This window comes from Bombyx mandarina, chromosome 26 (genome assembly GCF_030267445.1).
Source record: "Bombyx mandarina strain Sakado chromosome 26, ASM3026744v2".
Classification (NCBI taxonomy): domain Eukaryota; kingdom Metazoa; phylum Arthropoda; class Insecta; order Lepidoptera; family Bombycidae; genus Bombyx; species Bombyx mandarina.
In genome coordinates, this window is record NC_143232.1 from 1,345,903 (window position 1) to 1,370,156 (window position 24,254).

General features: G+C 37.3%; 1 protein-coding gene across 1 annotated transcript in view; it reads left to right on the forward strand.

Annotated features, from left to right (window-relative positions):
• Positions 1–2,848: 2,848 nt before the first annotated feature.
• e (nonribosomal peptide synthetase ebony) overlaps positions 2,849–24,254 on the forward strand; it is a 62,530-nt gene continuing 41,124 nt past the window's right edge. The window contains exon 1 of the mRNA XM_028187668.2: positions 2,849–3,005. The gene's annotated coding sequence lies outside the window, so the exon portion shown is untranslated. The remainder of the gene's footprint in view (positions 3,006–24,254) is intronic.

A 24,254-nucleotide genomic window follows, 5' to 3' on the forward strand; every position in this document is an offset into this window, starting at 1 on the left:
TTAAATTGATTTTTCAATCGAAATTAAAAGTAAAATAAGAACAATCAATCAAACTTTGAATCTCTGTAAAGTTAAAGTTGTTTGTTAAAAACTTTACCTATAATATTGTCACCGTATTATTTGGAAATGAGGTAGGACTATGATTTTTTTGACGCAGGAGCATGCCTATACTGTGTCTTGGATATTACTGGCTTATGTATTCACATATCTATCATTAAATTATAGTTAAATGTATTTCACATGTTATTTATCACAAATATATTAATAAATACATACATATGTAAATTTTATTTATTGGCAGTCTATTTGTTTAATATAATTTAATTTATTATATTAAATATAATAAATTACTATATACTATATTGTTGTTATAGATGGCATGTTGTGTATGTTTATATTAGAAGTTCTAGTTTATTCTGGAACGAGATGAGCTTTAATTCTATGATTAAATCTAAGAAATATTTTGTTGCGCCAACTCGCGCCATCTATCGCAAGTTAATGGTACTAGCCACTAGCTAGAATGCTTCCCGGATTTACCGTCAATCTTTTGTACATCATCATCATCATCATCATCATCAACAGCCCACAGTCGTCCACTGCTGGACATAGGCCTCTCCCAATCTACACCACTGAGCCCGGTCTGCTGCTCTCCTCATCCACTTCTTGCCGGCCACCGTGCGGAGGTCATCGCACCATCTAGCCAGGGGGCGTCCCACGTTACGTCTTCCGCTGAGTACAAATTCAATTAAATTAAATTGTACAAAGCTTCGATAATTCGATAAAGCGACGAATTGGACAATAGCAAACAATCACATTTACTGAGTACGTAATTTATTGGTCGCATAAAATGCCGTTACTAAGATTTGACTTTCATCAACGGTTCTTGGAGATAAGTTGTTGTGTAATGCTAAGAGGTCACATGATGCGTTTTGCATCGTCCATGAGGCGTGATCCCGAAGCTTTTAAGACTGCGACATGAAACGCAGCTTGTTGTGGCGTCCTGACGTAGAATGAGGAGATGGGAAGACCCGATAACTAATTGGCATCCTTTGGTTAATACCACCGCTCTGACTATTTCCGTAGGTATCGTACAAGCTCTTTAAGGGGGCTCCAGCTGAGATTGGGGTTTTTTTACCCCTGACTTTTCTAGTAACCTCGAGGGGCTATTCCAGATTCACCGAATTAGTGCGTGAGATCGCGGGGCTCAAACCTGACGTCGTTGCTAACACTAACTCTAGCAAAAGAAGTGCTTCGCAGAATCTACCACCGGATCGGTAACGCGACCCACTGAGAAGATCCGACGAGAAACTCAGTGGGCGAAGATTAGCATTGGCTTTCTCTGAGTGCTAAAACCAGCAGACTCAGATCGTCCCCACGTTAATTATTGGTAGGTCATATTTTGAAGTCGTATTGCATAAACGGACGAACGAGTTTCCCGAGAACCCGCTCTTATCTGAATACTAGCTTCCACTTGTTGGGCATTTAAAATTAAGATTATTATTTCTCACCCCCACAAAGATTTTCATCATTAACGCCCCCGCAACTGGTGTAGGGAGTCCAACACTCATATAAATATTAGACTATCCATTAAGTACATGTGTTTTCTACATGGATACCAACTTTCAAGTCAATCGGATGCATGGTTTAGTAGTTATAACGGAACATCCGTAAAAACCACTGTAGATTTATATATTAGTATAGAAGTATAGATTTATGTTATCGAATACCTTGAGACATGAGGTCTAAGGTCTCACTTGTATAATATATAGACTGTCCCACACTTTCAAACGGTTATGTATTCGCCGCAGAAATAAGCGAGATGGAATTTACATATCTATGTGGTTTTAAAATACCCTCCAATACTATATAGTAATTATGCAAATAATTTTCTTTGCGAGTTTGATAATTAATTTAATTTGACAACGTTTTATTTTCTCCGTCGCGGAAGACAATCTTATTTCATTAGAAAAAACAGACTTGCCTGTTAGATTCGAACTCGGGTCCATACAGTTGTAAAGACGGAGTTCATTACAGTCACACCGAGCGCCTTATCTTGTAGACCGCGACAACTTTTTTTTTGGAAGCAGATAACGAGATCACATTAAATAATTCATCAATGATTTCCTCTATACGTACATAGGTTCAAAAAAAAAGAAAAAAAAGCGTTCAACATTTTGCGACCGTGGCTAAACACATACGAGATTAGATACACAGATTCCGAATATGAAATAAATGTGCTTAATAAATGCATTGGCTCGGATTTAAGGCCCGGGTGGTACATTAAACGGGATCACTCACAACTAGCCGAATAGAATATCCTTGATAGAATTGAATTGAAGAAGTAATAGTATTGAAAGAATATCCTGGATTCTCGTTTTTTTATTTATTACTTAGATGGGTGGACGAGCTCACATTGCACCTGGTGTTAAGTGGTTACTAGAGCCCATAGATATCTACAACGTAAATGCGCCACCCACCTTGAGATATAAGGTCCTCTCCAAGCCGAAACGCATTACTGCTTCACGGCAGAAATAGGCAGGGCGGTGGTACATATCCGGGCGGACTCACAAGAGGTCCTACCACTAGTAATTACGCAAATTATAATTTTGCGGGTCCTTCACCGTGGCAGTCAATCGTGAACATTTGTTAAGTACGTATTTCATTAGAAAAAATGGTACCCGCCTGCGGGATTCGAACACCGGTGCGTCGCTCGATACGAATGCACTGGACGTCTTATCCTTTAGGCCACGACGACTTCGTAAATTCTCTCTGTCTATCCATCCCCCTGCTAAAAGTCGTCACGTTACACTCAAGTACACAATAACTCGAGGAGTATATAACAAGTCGATAGCGCGCATTCTCGCAGTAGCGCATTCATTCATACTTGCACTATTGCACAATTCAGTCGCGCGCGTGTTAACTGAAGGGACGTTTTGTGAGTGTGTTCTGTGTTACGGTGCCTTTGCGTTGTGCAATTAAAAAAAACAGCAAAAATCAAAAACTAAGTAAGTATGCCTTTGGTTTTTAGAAAAATAAATTGTCTTTGGAAATTTTAAAGGAACAAACTTCGTTCTCTCGGATTAGCGCGCGAATAAATGTGATTTACACACATAGTTGAACATCAAAAATCGCGTTAATTTTGTTTATTATCTATCTCTATACTAATATTATAAAGAGGAAAGATTTGCTTGTTTGTTTGTTTCGAATAGGCTCCGAAACTACTGGACCGATTTGAAAAATTCTTTTTCGATTAGAAGCCGACATTGTCCCTGATGAACATAGGCTACTTTTTTTTAATTTAATTTAATTTTATTTTTTTGGTTTCATGTGTGTTTTAATGTTTCCGAAGCGAAGCGAGGGCGGGTCGCTAGTGTTTTAATATAGAAATTACAAAAAAAAACAATTTCCAATTTACTCCCATTTCTCTCATACATGCAGAATGTGGATCAAGTTTATCTATTATGCATTTTAAGCTACACCGAATGTCAGTAACCTCTGGTTGCGTAATGTACTTTAAAACGATGCAATTATTTTTTTCGCTTATTAGATAATCAATGTCGCTTCATATTTTAGATTCACTTTGTGATAGATTTATCAGATCTAGTTATTTTATTTGGATTTTTGGCAAGTCGTAGACTTAATTAAAACTGCTTTTGAGACTTAATCTAGCGTTTTTTTATTGTCATTATTTACGACTGATGGTCACATTGTCCGCGACCACGGAAAACTGTAAGTTAACGAAACGTCCCAAATAATATAGTGACAATATAACACGCAAGATAAAATCATAAAAACAATTTTGTTTCCGACTTGCTTTCTCGTGAAGTCCGAAAAAAAATACTGCTACCAAAATGCAGACACTAAAGCTAAAAACACTAAGCGTACTAAATAAAACAAAGTAAAACAAACAGAATAGGAGAAAAAAAGTAGCGCTGTACTTTATCATTGTCAATTTATATGTTAAGTTTGTTAATTCTTTACTTTTACTTCTAAACCTGAACTCGCAATGGGGTTTTCTAGTAGAAGAATTCAGTTTTATTTTTATATATTCAATATTCGACGGCTTGCAGTTACTATTGTCTCCGGTAGGTATTATGTGCGCGCAAAATTAAATTCGCATTTGTATACTTTTTTTGGAGATTCAATTAGACATATTTTTTCTGTATTTGAACACAGTAAAAAAATATTATAGAAACTGTAAAAAAAGTATTTAAAAAGTCTAGTGAAAAAAAAACTGTGTCTACTAGTATTTATTGTCTTATTTTGAAGTTTGTCTTAAAAAACCGAACTTAAATAAAGACTGCGGCTAAAGACACAAAAAAAATCGTATTGTACATATAGTGGATATTATTTAATATTCTACTAAATTACAAAATATGCGGCAGAGCTATCACTGTTGACTTTAAAAAAAACGGGAATGAAGTAACAGTACATCTCTTTATGTTTATATTTTGTAAATATGTATGCCGCGAATACAGAGACCGTGAATATGGAAAAGCCCGTTCACGAAGGATAATCGGTTGGATACCTACACATATTGGAATCATTTTTATCAATATGTATGCACCGACGTACTTACTGATTAGATCCGCGTATAAAGAAACCTTTAGTCGCGAAAACAGTAATTGGGTCGCATTTCTTTAATCCGCTAATTGAGAAAACGCGAATTATTTATAACATTATATTTATTCGACTTTAAAAATGGTTAAGTCGAAATAAATACTTTGCAAATTCTTCTTATGGCTTCGCATAGTTTGTTCTATGGATTTTTTTTTTTTTTTTTTTATTGCCCTTGTAGGCAGACGAGCATACGGCCCGATGGTGAGTGGTTACCGTCGCCCATGGACTTCAGCAATGCCAGGGGCAGAGCCAAGCCGCTGCCTACCGCTTAATACTCTCCACAAGCCTCGTTTGAAGAAGGACATGTCATAGCGCTCGGGAAACACCGTGGAGGGGAGCTCATTCCATAGCCGGATGGTACGTGGCAAAAAAGACCTCTGGAAACGCACTGTGGATGACCGCAGTGGCTCCAGGTAGTATGGATGAACTCTACTCCGGTGGCGGGAGGTGCGATGGTAAAAACGAGATGCCGGTATCATCTCGAACAATTCCTCAGAGCACTCCCCTTGGAACATACGGTACAAAATACAGAGGGAACCGAAGTCCCTCCGCAGACCCAGAGGTTCCAAACGATCCGTGAGACCGGGATTATCGACAATCCGAACGGCCCTTAATAACATATTTAGTGATTTATTCCTACTAACACGTCTCTCGATAGTATATAATCGCAGTAAAATATAATTATTAATTATTTAAAACGAAATGATAAATTAGCTTTTCCGTAATTCGCAAAAATAAAAAAAAATTAAATAAAGATCTTAACTTATATTTAACTAATTATCAAGTTCCTGAATAAGAATCCCGATGAATATGCAACGTGAAACAACGATTTTATTTTTAAAACACGGAGATCATTAAAAGATTATTGTTACATTCAAATCATATGACATTTAAATTCAATAATAAAACATTCAAATTAATCTAATAATTTTCCTACTATTATTTTAATTATTGAGCTTTGTCGTCTGGTATCGAAAGCTTTTCGGAAGTTCAGACGGGTTTACGTGCTCAGGACTCACTTGGTATTAAGTGGTGATCAGAGATGGTAGACGTAAAAAATGTAAATGCATCACCCACTTTGTGACACATTACTGCTTCACGGCAGAAATAGGCAGTGTGGTGGTGCCTATCCGGGCGAGCTCACAGCATTTCCTACCGCCTTTAAAAAAGTAAAATAAAATCTTATTTTTGATTTTTTTTATTCACCTGAGGTTCAATGTGATTGTTAGGACTCTTTTCAAACTTCACTCGAATTAGGAGAACTATGATAATCTTGTCATTCTTTGTATACAAGCTATAGCTTTAGCTTTAATTTAGAGTACCTGGATTATATTGCAGATGTTACAATTTGGCCAGCCCATTGTTGTCCCAGTGGCTCAGTGGTGTAGATTGGGAGAGGCCTATGTCCAGCAGTGGACGACTGTGGGCTGTTGATGATGATGATGATGATGATTGTTGTCCCGGACCACATTGGAATATTTGATATCTTTATACTCGAATACAAATAGAGTATTTCTCAAGTGAATTTGTAAATCGGCGCTATTACGCATAAATATTATTTGTGTTAATTTCACTTTGAATATTTTTTTATAGTTTTTAATATTTACCCTTTTGCCATGACGCCGTAATTGCTAGGAGTGCAACCTTTCTCAAGTGTCCTTCTTAGGGTTGACGTTTCTATTCAGTCATTTTTATCACGTACCATCCGGCTTTGGGATGAGCTCCCCTCCATGGTGTTTCCCGAGCGCTATGCCATGTTTAAATTTTTTATTGCTTAGTTGGGTGGACGAGCTCACATCCCTGGTGTTAAGTTCGGTAGGCAACGGCTTGGCTCTGCCCCTGGCATTGCTGAAGTCCATGGGCGACGGTAACCACTCACCATCAGGTGGGCCGTATGCCCGTCTGCCTACAAAGGCAATAAAAAAAATAAAAATAAAAGTAAGTGGTTACTGGAGCCCATAGACATCTACAACGTAAATGCTACTTCGCGGTAGGCAGCGGCTTGGCTCTGCCTCTGGCATTGCTGAAGTCCATGGGCGACGGTAACCACTCACCATCAGGTGGGCCGTATGCTCGTCTGCCTACAAGGGCAATAAAAATAATACTATACTTAACTGGAGTGTGTGTTAAAGAGTGGACGGTTAGCGTGGTATGGACATGTGATGCGTAGAGAGAAGATGCATGTGACTGGGAGATGTATGCAAATGGTAGTGCAAGGGTAGAGGTCGACCGAAGAAGACATGGATGGAGTGTGTGAATGACGATATGAGAGAGAGAGGAGTGAGGGTTGAGATGACGGCTGATAGAAGAGAATGGAAGAGAAAAATTCGCTGTGCCGACCCCACCTAGTGCGTGATAAAGTGGAGAAAAAGAAGAGACTTAACGGGAGTGTGTGCGTCTTTTTTTTTTACTTTTAATAATTTTATTTTTTCTATCTTTTAATTTATTGTAATCTAACCAAATTTGTGAACACACTTAATGATGCTGTGATGGACCGATTATATCCATGAATAGATTTTCCTATAATAATTATGTAAATGATATAAAATTTAATTTGCATCGTTCGATTCTTGATATATCACTTCGATAATACACAAAGAAACCGCGTTGAACTTTTCACCCTGAGCAAATGAAAAACAAAAAATATATATTTCTTTTCTGTTTTCACACTTCGATTTCTTTTTGGTTTAATTGTACGTAATAAATAATTATATCTCTAGTTTTTCTTAAATAGACAAACAAAAAGCAGTTTATTTATTTATTTATTTATTACACTTCATGTAAAATTTACTTTGGCGTACTTAATGCCTAAGGCATTCTCTACCAGTTAACCAAAGGTAGTGCAGAGCGAATAGTGGTAGGTGCAATGAAATTTATATTAAATAGCTTTATTAAGTTTAGTAGCTTCTCTGGAGACTTTTTTTTATACGGCTACATCAGATAAAATGACAAAGCGCAAATTAAAGACCAAAACCTTAAACACTAAACGAATGTAAGCTTTCAGGCATCAGTAGTTATGGTCGAATTTCGTATCGCGGGCGAACACTAGGATGAAGCTTCATATTGTATAGTCCTTTAAGTACGTTGCGCGTATAAATTTTGCACCCAGTTCTGTCGACCCTGAACGAGAATGTCAGGATAATAATAACCCTACGAAACTTGTTCTACGCGTAGAGCGTCTTTTGTGTTCGCGGACTAAAATGAAGTTGCTTGGTATTCTTTGTTTCTACAAGGTTAGGGAATAAGTTTCTTCGCATTTTTTAGGAAAATTCACAACATTTTTTAATATAGTTTATTTACATTTAACTAAAGTATATAGGTACCATTTTGTTCGATAACTTTTTGCCATCTTGTAGGTAGGGACAAGATCCCATTGCTATAGAAATTTTGGGGCTTCTGATCAAAATACCGCGACAATTGGTTTTGGCAGGCCTCTCGTGATGTTAACCTGACACTGCCTAAAGAATTGTGAAGAGACCGAAACAGGTGGAAATATGAAGGTGCAAGGTCAGGACTATATGGCGGATGCATTAATACCTCCCAGCCAAGCTCTCTTAATGTTTGCTGAGTGGCTAAAGATGTGTGAGGTCTAGCGTTATCATGATGAAAAACCACACCCCTTCTGTTGATTAATTCCGGCCGCTTTCTCTCAAGTTTTTGCTTTAATCTCATCAGTTGTTCCCAGAAGATATAATATGAATATATCTGCTATGATGTCCTCATCAAAAATATTCCCATTTACCGCACAAAATAATAGGTTCATAAATATATTCATAGAGGCGTTTTCATCTATACTATCCATACTTATAAACTTATTATTTTATTATTAATATTATAAAGAGGAAATATTTGTTTGTTTGTATTGAATAGGCTCCGAAACTACTGAACCGATTTGAAAAATTCTTTCACTGTTTGGAAGCTACACTATCTCCGAGTGACATAGGCTATATTCTTTTTTAAACAAAATTAGGGAGCTTTACTAAAACTCCAATAATGTAACCCAAGGTGTAAAAAAATTACTAAAATATTCTTTACATCTCGTGCGCTGCGAAAACTATTGATGATAAAATAAAATAATGTACTACGACTTTGTAGAACACATTATTATTTACAAAAAGTGTCACGACAGCAAATGTCTGACTATTATAGTTATGACAAAATAAGTGTTCTTTTATTTAAAAAAATAAAACAACGTCATAAATCGTTTACGTAACGCATAGGAAATTTACTATTCGACAATTTTTCTCCTTTTCTATTCTTTAGCTGAATTAAAAAAAATGAAATTGGTGGTAGGATGGTAGACTGGTAGTAGGACCTCTTGTGAGTCCGCGCGGGTAGGTATCACCACCTCGCCTATTTCTGCCGTGAAACAGTAATGCGTTTCGGTTTGAAGGGTGGGGCAACCGTTGTAACTATACTGAGACCTTAGAACTTATATCTCAAGGTGGGTGGCGCATTTACGTCGTAGATGTCTATGGGCTCCAGTAACCACTTAACACCAGGTGGGCTGTGAGCTCGTCTACCCATCTAAGCAATAAAAAAAATTGATGATGTAATTTCATTGCACATTACTTAGTAATAATGTCCTGTTTGTAATACTAGTGGAAAAATGACCATTAAGCTCAAGTTCATTAAGCGCAAGACGTTTGAAGTGCTTGGGAAAAAAAGTCAAGGGAATTACTTGATTGCATTCAAATGATGACGTATTACGATATTAACAATACAATAATATAATTCTGTGTTCATCGTTATTAATGATGTTTGCTGGAAAATGCATATAAATAAGATTTTAAATGCCATATTATGAGCAATCGATGATGATGAGGAAACCTTTGTTTTTCATAGGAAAATTTTCAGGTATTTCTTTTGAGGTGTCTATCCGGTGATTTAATATCAAGCGAGTCAAGGATTGATCAAGGATGGAGTGCTTCCTTTTTTTTAATTTATTATTTATTTTATGGATCGGTGGCCCTGTCGCAGTATTTTCTCATATTTCTCCATTTTGCGGCGTGTGCAGAGACTTATGATATTTTTCCCTTCTTCAAACGAGAGTTAAGATCTGATTGGAGCCGATCAAAACATGTGATATATCACATCCCGTGCATACAGACTATATAACGCTTGCAACTATATAACGCTTGGGCGCAACGCTTGCACAAGTCAGGCGCTTCAAGTACCTCGGTCACTGGGTAACAGAGGATGGTACGTACGGATGACTGTGATATAAATAGGGAGCGTAGGGCGTTGATAGTAAGATGCAATATGCTGGCCCGCAGATTTACTGGTTGCGATAGCTATGTCAAAGTTACAATTTTTAAAGCTTATTGCCAGAATTTTTACGCCAGTAGTCTGTGCAGCACATACACGCGGAGAGCTTACAATGCCCTACGTGTCCAATATAATAATGCGTTTAGGATGATGTTGTCACTGCCGCGCTTTTGTAGTGCATCCACAATGTTTGCGACATCTCATACCGATGACTTCTTTGCAATAATGCGGAAGAGAAGTGCATCGTTATTGCGTCGAGTCCGTGACAGTGGCAACCGTCTTTTGGAAATCATATCGAGCAAGATCGAGGGAAAAAAAAGACAAAGAAATTGTTTGAAGGAATAATGGAAATAAAATACAGCGCTGCTTGCTCTTATTTAAAATAATTGAACACAGGAATCGGACAAACATTTCCGGAGTTTGGATTTTACATAAAATACACATTAAAAAAATTATTAAAAAACCGCATTCATTATGCTCCTTAAATGTTTATAAATATAGATAATTATAAATAATCTACTAATATACTTTTTAAAGTAATACGCTAATGCAGAATTTGTTATGCTTTGAAATGAAAAAAAAAATAAAAAAAAATGTCGTTGACAAGGTTGTCGCCTTTTCAAAATAAATTTTATTACTTCTAGTTTTGTGTGTATATATGTAAATTCGTGTAATGACAAAATATCGTCTTGCCCTAAATGATAAGACGGCGGCCGGTGTACTCATATCGACGGATGCGACAGAGTCGGTTTTCAAAACCAGCTTAAAAATGTGAAATTTAAAATTGATCATTTTGGGCTTCAGTGATCGAATAACACCACCGAAGTCTATCTGCCAATCTAGGCCACTAAAATAAGCAATATATACCGCACTTTTGATGATACTATTAGGCGAATGTAGAGGAAAAGCTAGACGTAAGAAAAAATTGACGGATTGCGTGAAAGACATTGGTGGTGCAAGGGAAAGTCGAGGGCAAAAGATCCCGCGGACGATCTCCAACAAGATGGACCGACCTCATAAAATCTGTGACTCACTTAAAAATAAATGCTTGCTCTCACTCTGCGAAACATCGCGCCACATGGCGTCGCATCGCGAGAGCATCGGTATCGCAGGATCCGACTGATGCATGACCACGACCACTGTCAAGAGTGTGCGACTAAGAAGGAGAAAAAGCGTGAAAGACGATATGTGTAAGAGGGGAGTGAGCGAAGAAATGGTATATGATAGAGGAGTATGGAAGGAGAAAACATGTTGCGTCGATCCCAGATGACTAGGAGAAGGGAAGGAGAATGATGATGATTATTAGGCGAATATATTGTACGTACGTGTTTGTAAATTCTAGAAAAACAAAATCAAAGTAAACATTTATCCAACAATAGGTTTTATTGTGGGGTGATCTTATAATGTTTTTTTTTGTGTGTGCCTTCTATACCCTTTTCGCTTTCTTAATATTACGGGACGATTTTCGCATGAGTATCGTAATAGTATTGGAAGAAAAGGACATAGATTTGGTTAAAGCACACTATCGTTGATAATCCTCAATGCTGTGGGTCGTGGTCTCTGAATAACTTTCTCTGGCACTATCTTGTGCTAGCTCAGTCTATCCTCGGCTGCATGGAGGAGATCGTGGACTGAGCAGATGATAGTAAAGCGTATCTGATCGACCAGCGCATTAGACTTCTGCCTTTGGGCGTTATTCCGCATACCTTGCCTGTTACTACCAGCTTTTCTAAATTGTCTCCTCTAACAATATATCTAATGGTCTGGATAACCAGCACCTATAGATATTGTGGCGGGTAGCCATCATACAACACAAGATGTTTGATAGATGGCTGAATATCGATAACGACATTTTCAAGATAAGTTCGCATATATACAAGTTCCGAACAACATTCAGACCGTCGGTCTATCGAGCAATTACACCCGCTGGTTGGAAGATCTTCCCTTGATCCTTTAAGCCTTCCACAATATCCTATCCGGTAAGGATATCAGATCATTATTCTCCAGTATTATTGGCGGCTTGTACTACTGTCTTAGAATCAGCTAAGTTTGTTTAGCTACCAATTCTAAAGGGTCAATTGACTTCGGTCAGACGTCTCAAGCTGGATGACGCTATGATGACTGTCAATGAGCATCAGTGAGCCCCAGAGTGCATCCATACTAGCTGGAACCGCTGCCTTGATTGATAATCCGTATCCAGATATCTTTTTGTGACGTACATTCCGGCTTTAGAATGAACTTCGCTCCAAGCTGTTTTCTGAGGCTTATGACGCGTCCTTCTTCAAACGAGGTTTTCGGAGACTACTCACCATCAGAAGGGCCTTACGCTAGTCTGTCTACAATGGCTATAAAATCAACTTAACACCATGTAAATTGCCGATCTACAACCAAAAAGCAGTCGGTTTTATTTTTGAGAACTTTCAAACAATTTTTGGAGTTTACTCCTTTAGAATCGATTTACATATATAGGCCCGGGGTATGAAAATTATGGGGACCAAAATCGTACTAGCATGTCACACGAAATGCGTTATGCGCCTGATTGGCTCCTGATTGCGTGATGCGTGCGCGCGCCAATCAAAATCGTACTAGCATGTCACACGAAATGCGTTATGCGCCTGATTGGCTCCTGATTGCGTGATGCGTGCGCGCGCCAATCAAAATCGTACTAGCATGTCACACGAAATGCGTTATGCGCCTGATTGGCTCCTGATTGCGTGATGCGTGCGCGCGCCAATCAGGAGCCAACGCGCGGCCGCGTTATCGCAGGTGACGCCGGGCTGCTGCGCCGGCAGTCCGCCACAAAGCCTCGTACTGATCGCGCGTTTCTCTCATTATTGTATTTTCATATATTTGTTAGTCGTTTGTTTTGTGTCTCGTTAATTTGTTAATAATCTGTAGTGTATCGTGTTGTCGTAATATAGAACTATTTCTCGTATTGTTTCGTTTAATTTTTTATATCCAGTAAACTCCAGTCGTGCGTCGGAGCGGACACACACACTTTTTTTTTTTTAGTCTTATAAATTTTATTACTAAAATTTACACAAAAACATATTATTCAACGTTGAGCACTAAGCATAAAATAAATTAAAAACAGCATTATGAATAATATACTAAAAATATAATAATAATAGTAATGTTGTCTTGATTTATACGAATATAGTCCGCATTATTTTAGAATGTTTAACTCGTTTCTTACTTCCTACATTCGTGATGCATTTTAAAAGACAGTTCTTTTCCTTGTATTCGTATTTAATAAAGAATTCTACAAGTTTTCTCATATGATACGTATTTATTGGCTGATACGTATATATTGGCTAATACGTATATATTGGCTGATACGTATATATTGGCTGATACGTATATATTGGCGGATACGTATATATTGGCTGATACGTATATATTGGCTGTAAATAACGGACCGAATAATATAGATTTAAAACAATTTTCGCTTGCCGAGCCAATTATGTCGCACTTATGAAATTTTTGTGAACTCACAGTGTATGTAAATGAAATTTAAAGACAAACCAAAATTATGAGATTACATATTCGATCGTCATTTTTTGGGTTGGCCTGGTCCATACCTTTAAAGTCGCTCTATGGAGAGGGCTAATGAGGGCTATGCTTGGAGTTTCTCTGAAGGATCGAATGCGAAACGAGGTGATCCGACAGAGAACCAAAGTTATCGACATAGCATAGCGGATTAGTAAGTCGAAGTGCCAATGAGCTGGCCATATTAGTCCGAGAACTGATAGCCGTTGGAGTAAAGGTGTTCTTGAGTGGAGACCGCGAATTGGCAAATGCAGTTCAAGACGCCCTCAGGCTCGGTGGAGTGACAATCCATGCTGGGTAGCTGGCTAGAGCTGAGGATAGACGGATGAAGGGTGAGAGAAACTGAGGATTGTGCTCGGTAGCTTGCTCAACAAATATTCACGATTGACTTCCACGGTGAAGGAATAACATCGTGTAATAAAAATGAAACCCGCAAAATTATAATTACTGGTGGGAGAACGTCTTGTGGGTCCGCGCGGGTAGGTACCACCGCCCTGCCTATTTCTGCCGTGAAGCAGTAATGCGTTTCGGTGTGAAGGGTGAAGCAGCCGTTGTAACTATACTTGAGGCCTTAGAACTTATATCTCAAGGTGGGTGGCGCATTAACGTTTTAGATGTCGATGGGCTCCAGTAACCATTTAACACCAAGTGGGCTGTGAGCTCGTCCACCCATATAAGCAATAAAAATAATAATTGAAGGAGCCTTTGTCCAGCAGTGGACTGCTATAGACTGATGATGATGATGTTTTTTTGGAGTTACCTTTCTCAGGAATCACTCATTCCTAACGTCGTATTCAAAAACATTTCCAATAGCCTGTATTCACGCGTCTGGCAAAAAATATCCAGTTTTCGTGGTGAGAGATTTGGTTTGAGTCAGCTTCGCCTTGTCTTGTGTGGCCTGGATCGTCCACAGTTGTATTTCGTACATCAAGAGAATTCTTCTGACCTTCCTTAGGCCGTCCGTACGTACACCTTGAGTCTAATTTGTTCTATAATTATAAAACTTACGATTTAATCTCATACTTTAGGGTCATTTCATCGTTATCTGCAGCGAAACATCAGATATTATATAACAGAATGAGTAATAACAATCGCTGGATTCAACTAGGAATGTCATCTATACTATAATAATAATATAATATCTATACTAATATTATAAAGAGGAAAGATTTGTTTGTTTGTTTGTTTCGAATAGGCTCCGAAACTACTGGACCGATTTGAAAAATTATTTTTCCATTAGAAGCCGACATTGTCCCTGATGAACATGGGCTACTTTTTTAAAAATATATATTATTTAATTTTTTTTGTTTCATGTGTGTTTTAATGTTTCCGAAGCGAAGCGAGGGCGGGTCGCTAGTAATATTATAAAGAGGAAAGATTTGTTTGTTTGTTTGTTTGTTTGTTTGTATTGAGTAGGCTCCGAAACTACTGAACCGATTTGAAAAATTATTTCACCGTTTGGAAGCTACACTATTCCCGAGTGACATAGGCTATAATTTTTTTTTAAAAAAAATTTGGGGTCCTTACTAAAACTCCAATAATGTAACCCAAGGTGTAAAAAAATTACTTAAAATATTCTTTACATGGCGTGCCATGCGAAAACTATTGATGATAGAATAAAATAATGTACTACGACTTTGTTAAACACATTATTTACAAGAAGTGTCGCGACAGCATATGTCTGACTATTGTAGTTATGCCGCAATAAGTGTTCTTTTATTTTTAAAAATATAACAACGTCAAATATTGTTGAATTTTTTGTTAAAGACCCGAGCGGAGCCGGAGCGAGCCGCTAGTTAGGTATGATTATATCTATGACACGCGAAAATCTGTGGAGATTCTGTATTTCGTGTCTTTAATCAAAACTAGTGGTCACTTAGTAGTCGAAATTAGACTTTAATTAAGTTTTTTTTATTTTTTTTATTGCTTAGATGGGTGGACGAGCTCACAGCCCACCTGGTGTTAAGTGGTTACTGGAGCCCATAGACATCCGCAACGTAAATGCGCCACCCACCTTGCGATATAAGTTTTAAGGTCTCAAGTATAGTTACAACGGTTGCCCCACCCTTCAAACCGAAACGCATTACTGCTTCACGGCAAAAATAGGCGGGGTGGTCGTACCCACCCGCGCGGACTCACAAGAGGTCCTACCACCAGTAATTACGCAAATTATAATTTTGCGGGTTTCATTTTTATTACACGATGTTATTCCTTCACCGTGGAAGTCAATCGTGAACATTTGTTGAGTACGTATTTCATTACAAAAATTGGTACCCGCCTGAGATTCGAACACCGGTGCATCGCTCAACACGAATGCACCGGACGTCTTATCCGTTAGGCCACGACGACTTCAAAATTGTAAGTAATTGAAATTATAAGTTTCAACATTATTATGGTTCTATTGTCAAAGACTTTACTCCTATAATCACAGCTTTGGCAAAGACTACACTATAGACAAATAATATTAATCTATTCTAAATTTTACCACAGACTTTACGCAATAACAAAAGCTTGAGAATAAACAAAATATATGCGTGTGTATATGTTTGTGTGTCAAATACACGGTAGTGTGTGTCACGTTTCTTTTATTGATTTAATATATTTTTATACATAATTAAAAAAAAGTATTAGCCTTCTGCACTCCTTCTCTATATTCTTGATAAGTGTGGGAAATTTCATACTCCTCCGTCCGCGCAATTTTCGTTAAAAGGGGTACAAAGTTTTTGCTTCACGTGTTATTAATATAAAGATAATTATTTATTATTTATGTGATACGTATTTTAAAATTACAATAATTTTAATATATGTAAGTTTGCGTGTTATTAAATTGTTTTAAAGCTATTTATAAATATGTAAATATATTTTTGTCTCGTCATATTTATATTAATAAATATGTTTTTATTTTTTAATTGCGTAGTAGGTTGTATTAACTTACAGTTCTCTTTGTGTAGATTATTTATCGGTGCTCTAGAATGCAGAACGTGAATGTCATCACCTTGAGACATGAGGTTTAAGCCTCAAATGCATTATAGAACGGATATCCCCACCGTTTGAATCGGAACGCGTGAGTGCTCCGCGTCCGGGTACTAAATAGAGACGAAAGAGTACAATACTGTGTATCTAACCCCGTTTGCTAACAATAAGCCCTAACATCGGTGTGAGAGCATAGAAGATAAATCTATAAGAGTTGTATTGTGTGAAATGAAATCTAGAAGTCTAATAAGAAGAATAAAGAACTAACCTCTATATAGAGTGTATTGTGTAAAACGAGATCTAGAAGACTAATAAGAAGTATAAAGTATTAATTACACTCTACAGAGAGTGTATTGTGTGAAACGAAGTCTAGAAGTCTAATAAGAAGAATAAAAAACTACACTCTAGAGAGCGTATTGTGTGAAATGAGGTCTAGAAGACTAATAAGAAGTATTAAGAATTACACTCTACAGAGACTGTATTGTGTGAAAAGAAATTTAGAAATATTTTTTATAGAAACCTGAACGGTTGTAATCACAATATTGAAATGAAATTAGAATATAGTTTTAATCGACCGTGACCACGAAAACTGTGGATTATTCGAAAAGTCCGAAATAATTTAATTACAATAAGAAACGCGAAATTAAACCGCTAAAGTTTTTTTTTATAATAATTATGTATCTACGTAATATGACAAGTTTAACATTTCAATGAACTTTGTTTTTTTTTGGTGACATTAAATGCCATTTACATTTATTGTTTAGATGTGTGTACGAGCTCACAGCCCACCTGGTGTTAAGTGGTTATTGGAGCCCGTAGACATCTACAACGTAAATGCGCCACCCACCTTGAGATATAAGTTCTAAGGTCTCAAGTATAGTTACAACGGCTGCCCCACCCTTCAAACCGAAACGCATTACTGCTTCACGGCAGAAATAGGCAGGTTGGTGGTACCTACCCGCGCGGACTCACAATAGGTCCTACCACCAGTAATTACGCAAATTATAATTTTGCGGGTTTGATTTTTATTACACGATGTTATTCCTTCACCGTGGAAGTCAATCGTGGACATTTGTTAAGTACGTATTTCATTCGAAAAATTGGTACCCGCCTGCGGGATTCGAACACCGTTGCATCGCTACATATGAATGCACCGGACGTCTTATCCCTTAGGCCACGACGACTTCAAATTGTATTCTATACTTTATGTGAACAATAAAGTATACGTTAATACTTTATTTGGTGTGATTTGGTTTCTTTGGGATTTTGAAAATTTTAGTCTTAAGTATTTTGTCGTTAAGCGAAATACATCGATTGCTCAATCCACTCTCCAACGCCACATCACCTATAAGCACTCGTTTTTTTAACGAATATTTCTGAACCACACTTAACCTAAAATGTCAACAATGTCACTGTCATTAATTGTCACAATTTCTTGTTTAATTTTTTCAATTGTAATAAAACTCCTTGCGGGAGGTTCGCCCCCCACCCAAGATACAATAAAAACGTGTAAAACTCCCATTTCAGGGGTGAGACAGTCAATTGTTTCGGTTCAGTACCATTTTATTGTTTTCGTGTGTGTCAATCGATTTTCTTTTTAAGATATTGACGATCGGTTTTTTTTTATTTATTTTTTATGCAAAATATGTGACGACCATAATTCATGTCAATCTTGGGATGTCAGTGAGTAAGGTCTAATTTCGATCGATGGACGAACCCTAGTTAAAATTAACTCGTGAATCTCTTAAAGTATTTGCTATAGTTTTCGCGAGTCACAGACACGGATAAAACCATTATTACTGAGTAAGGTTGAATATATTTTTTTAAGAATAAAAAAAACCGTAGGTCGCAGTCACAATATTCGACCTCATTCTTCCGCGACCACGGAAGCCTGAAACGTATTTTCAACGCCGGAAATAATGACAATAAAACGCGAGATTAAATCGTTAAATTAATATCGATTTAGTCGATCTTTTGTTAACGATAAGATTGCTAGACAACACTATTAGTGTCAGGAGTCATCATTAAAAAAAAAACATAATTAAACCATGTGCACCAGACTTCACAAATTGCCACAAACAATACTGCGGCCTTGAGCGGTTCGTGGGTCGGAAGTGAACGCAAGGCTCCACACCGAACCTGAAATTTGGGTCAACAGAACAGATTTGTCATACGAAACACGACCTTATCACGCCGTCGTATAAGCGATAAGTTTGATGATCGCATGATGATGATGTTTGGTCGTTTAATTTTTTTTTTTTTTGCAATATTGTAACAGGGGTTTTGTTTAAAATAAAAACAACGTGTGAGTCGGTTTATTTAAGTGTGGTGGTAGGACCTCGTCCGCGCGGGTAGGTACCACCACCCTGCCTATTTCTGGCGTGAAGCAGTAATGCGTTTCGGTTTGAAGGGTGGGGTAGCTGTTGTACTGTAAAAACTGAAACCTTAGAACTCATATCTTAAGGTGGGTGGCGGCATTTACGTTGTAGATGTCTACGGGCTCCAGTAACCACCTGACATCAGGTGGATCGTCAACTCGTCCAGCCAACAAAGCAATAAAAAATATTGATGTCACTTCTTCTCCTTGGTTTCGTTATTGAAAATTTGAGAGAAAAAAAAGGAAAACGAATAATTCTAAATTTGTATTTAGTGACAACACAAATAATGGATATAAAACGATTTTTGTACGTGTCTCTGTCACTAAGCTCCCGGACACTAACACACTCGTCCGTCTAAAAGGACAATATAAAAATAATACATGCAAGCTTATCTACGATGGCTACCCACCTAGAATGTTAGGTACTCTTTTATACCGTATTAATTTATACCAAGTCAAAAAAAAAGACATTTTAAGCTGTGTCCGGTTGTGAGTGTGACTTTCAGAATGGTCATTTTCGTTTTCTTAGAAAACCCAAAAATAAAATAACAATTGCTTCACACTAATTTAAAAGCAAAACCGCCTTCCGGTTGCTATTCTAAAAGTATTTAATTAAAACATGAGTCATTGTATTGAGTGCAAGGGTTTTCACTTTCTAGATCTCACACTCGGATTAAATTTACGTTACCATAATAACAATAATGAGCGTTCGATTGTCGAGAAACTTCGAAAAATTGTTTACTGGTGGTAGGACCTCTTGTGAGTCCGCCCGGGTAGGTACAACCGTACTCGTCGAACTCGACAAAGAGGTCGACGTGCAACCTAACCCATGCATCAGCCCGCTGAGTTTCTCGCCGGATCTTCTCAGCGGGTCGCGATTCCGATCCGGTAGTAGATTCATTCGCAAAGCAATTGCTCTTGAGTTGTTAGGTCTCCTTCGGAGGCGCTCGGGCAGTTGTTAGCAAATCACACCTCTCGCCCACCTGTCCTGGTGAAACTAGAAAGGCCTCCAGGCCACCAGTAATCTTTCAAACATATAAAAAAAAAAAAAACCGTCCTGCCTATTTCTGCCGTGAAGTAGTAATGCGTTTCGGTTTGAAGGGTGAGGCAGCCGTTGTAACTATACTTGAGACCTTAGAACTTCTATCTCCAGGTGGGTGGCGCATTTACGTTGTAGATGTGGGCTGTGAGCTCATCCATCCGTATATATATATATTAATACGTGAAGCAAAAACTTTGTATCCCTTTTTACGAAAATTGCGCGGACGGAAGAGTATGAAATTTTCCACACTTATAGAGAATATAGAGAAGAAGTGCACAATGCTAATTTTTTTTTTAAATTATGCATAAAAGATACATTAAATTAATAAAGAAAACATTACACACACTACATACCATGTATTTGACGCACACACGCATGCATACTATTTATTGTCAAACTTTTGTTCTTGACGTCTGTTGTCAAATTGAGATTAAATATTGTTTGTCTTTGTTAATTTTTTTTTTTTATAGTGTAGTCTTGGCGAAATTTGTGATTATAGAAGTATAAAATACAATCATAATAGTGTACAAACTTACAATTCCAATTAATTATAGTCGAATTTCGACTACTGCGGGACCTCTAGTAAAAAAAAAAACACGATTTCATTAATTGAAGATACCATTATGCGCATGTTATTCGTGTAGATTGTGATTTAAAAAAAAAAAACACATTAACTTAACATGCCTTTTTATAATAAGTTTTTCGTATAGAGTAAACAATTTATTTATTAACTGGAACCTTGCAATTTCCGTTCACCGCGTTGGGCTCTCGTCCGTTGCAATTAAACTTTCAAGGCACTTGTTTTTTTCGTTATTTATTTATTTTATTATTGTTTTTATATTTAAAAAGTATTTTACAGTTGTCTCAAGGCTATAGTAATCGATTCGTTTTGCTCTATTTAAATGCATTAGTGATAATTTGTTTTAGAATGACAAATTCATTTTGACTGTGGCAGTGCATCTTGTTATTTGAATATTGAAGACGACCTCATTAGATCGGTCTGTATATATTATACCTTTAGAATTATAGAGATCCAACCCAAAAAAAAAGCGTTTTTTGGAAAACATCCAATAAACTTTTCAAACCGAAGAGTCGTAGAGGAAGGGGACGGAGCGAAAGAGATCGATGGATAATTTTGTCCTTTTTAACAGACTTCAAAAAAGGAGGAGGTTCTCAATTCGACTGTATTTTTTTTTTATGTTTGCCTCATAACTTTTGACTGGGTGAATAGATTTTAAGTCCAGTTCTGATAATGGTATCCATGAGAAAGCCATATAAGTCTTAAATTTGCTTAAGTACGTGCGCGACAAATAGATGAATAACTCAATATCACGCCAACCGAATTCGATGATTATTGTTTTTAGTGTATATTAATTTGTTTTGGAATATATATTTTTTTCTATTTGAAGTCGGTTTTTGTTAAAGCATGTCTATTTATAATTATTTAAGCTACTTTTGGTCATTTGATTATTAGGAGTCGCTGAGAGGGGTCATTCTAGGTAATTAAAGTCGTAATCCCAAAATTTCGAAATGGCTCCGTATAATTCTAAAGGTGCGATATCTTTGAACGTTTTGAACGACGTTTTTTTGAAGACATCAGTGTGCTTAGTGCGAGTTTATTATCGTTCTCGATAGCGTAAAAGTTAAATCAAATTTGTATGGAGTTGGAACGTTTGCCTACGTTTTCCGCTAGGGGCGCTGTTCTAACTCCATACAAATTTGATTTAACTTTTACGCTATCGAAAACGTTAAAAAACTCGCACTAAGCACACCGATTAACTTGAGAAGTTGCACGCGCTTTGATTAACAAGGACGTTAGTTATGTTTTCATTAGATCGGTTTGTATTAAGTATCTTTGAATGTTTGAACGTCGTTTTCGTCAACTTGATGTTGTAGGATTAACTTGAGAATTTGCGCGCGCATCAATTAACAAGGACATTACAATAATTTTATGAAGCATCTGATTAATATTCTGAGCAGTAAAGAATTTCGAAAAAATACGAATTTAATTATTGTTAGGTCGATTTGTTATTGCAATGAATTTTTTTGGTTTATAAACCGCATGTATTTATCAGTGTTAGCTGGTCTGTTATCCGAGGACCAGTCCCTGATGATTATTAGTACGTTTTGAACTCACGAAGCGATTTGAAGACGGTTTTCTCTGCAAAACGTTCTTATTACACGAGCCAAAGTTTTTTAATTTTTTATTACCCTTGTAGGCAGACGAGCATGGTCCCACCTGATGGTGAGTGGTTACCGTCGCCCATGGACATCAGCAATGCCAGGGACAGAGCCAAGCCACTGGCTATCGTTAAAACCGTATCTATTAACGCTGGGGAAAATTTTGTACCAACATCCTGCCTAAATGCATTTCAGTTTGAAGTAATATTCCAACGCGATAAAGGTCTTACTTTTTTATAGCGTAGATCGGAGAAAGAGCTCATGATTCCTCGGTGTAGAGCGTGGTCAGAGTCCATAGTCATCATAAATTTCGCCAAAACCCCCCGGGGGACATGAGGTCGTAATGTCACTTGTATATGAGTTATTCTACCTTTGAATACGATCTTCCATGGCAGAAATAAGCAGGACCAACCCATGTAGACATACCACTCATCCCACCATAAAAACCTCATATTTGCGTAACATGTAGTCGCTTAGTATCCCCTAACAAAACTTAGTCTCTTCAGGGTCAATGGTTTTTTAATAGATATACTACAGCTATTAGCCTTAACACGTGTCTCTCGTTGAGACAATAACATGGACATTGTCAATCAAGGTCTACGTAATATGCTTGATGTTTTATGGTTCACGGTAATCAAGAACAAAGCTTTAATTTTTACACATTTAGTTGAACAGATGATATCAAGTTCGCTCTGATGGACAGGGCTTAATGCAGCCCATGGACATCACCGATACCGCCGCTCAATTCGAAACCTAATTTTATATATTTAGAATTGGAAATATAACGTGACTCAAACAGCCCGATAAATCTGGCATTTACTAGCAAACACGTTTGATTGAAATTAATAACGACTGTAGTAGCTTTGTTTGTCAATCAGTATTTCCCGGTAGTTTTCTGAATGCTACAAAATTCAATGCACATTGTATTTTATATGTCATAACATAAATCAATGTGAGAATTGTATTCTTTTTGTCGACTGATTTATAGTAATATATTTATTCTATCAGATACCTCATGTACCATATATATAAAATTTTGCATCTTTTTTTTTTGTTGCTTAGATAACTGGACGAGCTCACAGCCCACCTGATGTTAAGTGGTTACTGGAGCCCATAGACATCTACGATGTAAATGCGCCACCCACCTTGAGATATAAGTTCTAAGGTCTCAGTATAGTTACAACGGCTACCCCGCCCTTCAAACCGGAACGCGTTACTGCTTCACGGCAGAAATAGGTAGGGTGATCGGATTAAATACTTGGTTGTGAAAGCGGTCACTCATGAGAGGGTATGGGATTTTTCACTTGTAACGCTAGAAAAATTGAAATTGTTTTTTTTTTAATTAAGTTTTGAAATTAACGCCCTCTAGCGTATTCGTGGCGCAGTGTGGGGAAATAAATAATTATGAAACGCTGCTTAGTGCACTTATCCTGAAAGCAATGCCAACTAAATAGCCAATATTGACGTGAATGCGAATGGCGTTTTAAAAAAATCCTTAGATTCTATTTTAGTCAAACGTAAGTAGATATTGATAAAAAAAAACTGAAGCTGTCTTTGTTTGTTTATCCTACTTTAACGCTGAAATGGTGTTTAGGTTTTTTTTTGACACAGTTAACTTTACAACGTGATGCGTGTCTCATCTATACTAATATATAAATCTACAGTGGTTTTCACGGATGTCCCGTTATAGCTACTGAACCGTGCATCCGATTGACTTGAAACTTGGTATCCATGTAGAAAATACATGTACTTAATGAATAGGCTAATATTTATATGAGTGTTGAACTCCCTACAACAGTTGCGGGGGCGTTAATGATGAGAATCTTTGGGGGGGGGGGGGGATAAAAATGTTAATTTTAAATGCCCAGCAAAGCGGACGGGTACAGCTAGTTCTTTTTAAAGTCGCAAACTTCAAGTGGGCAAAACAGCGGGCACCCCTAGTGTAATTACATCAAGATTTATAGTAAATTAAAATTGCAAATAACAAACGATCTATAAGAACGTCATTGAATAGTTTTGCAATGATTGCAGTTTACTCGTATATATTACAGAATGTAATGCTGGCTTGTAATGGCGCAACGCAAACCTATGGAGGCTGATTTAATGTTTTAATTATAAATAGCAGATAACGCGGGTGAACTTTTGTCTAAATTAACACATCTTTAGTCCCTCGATGACGTTGGGGCACGAGCAATTCTCTTTGTATATTTTTTTTCTACCTATGCTGATGTCCTTGAGAGGCTA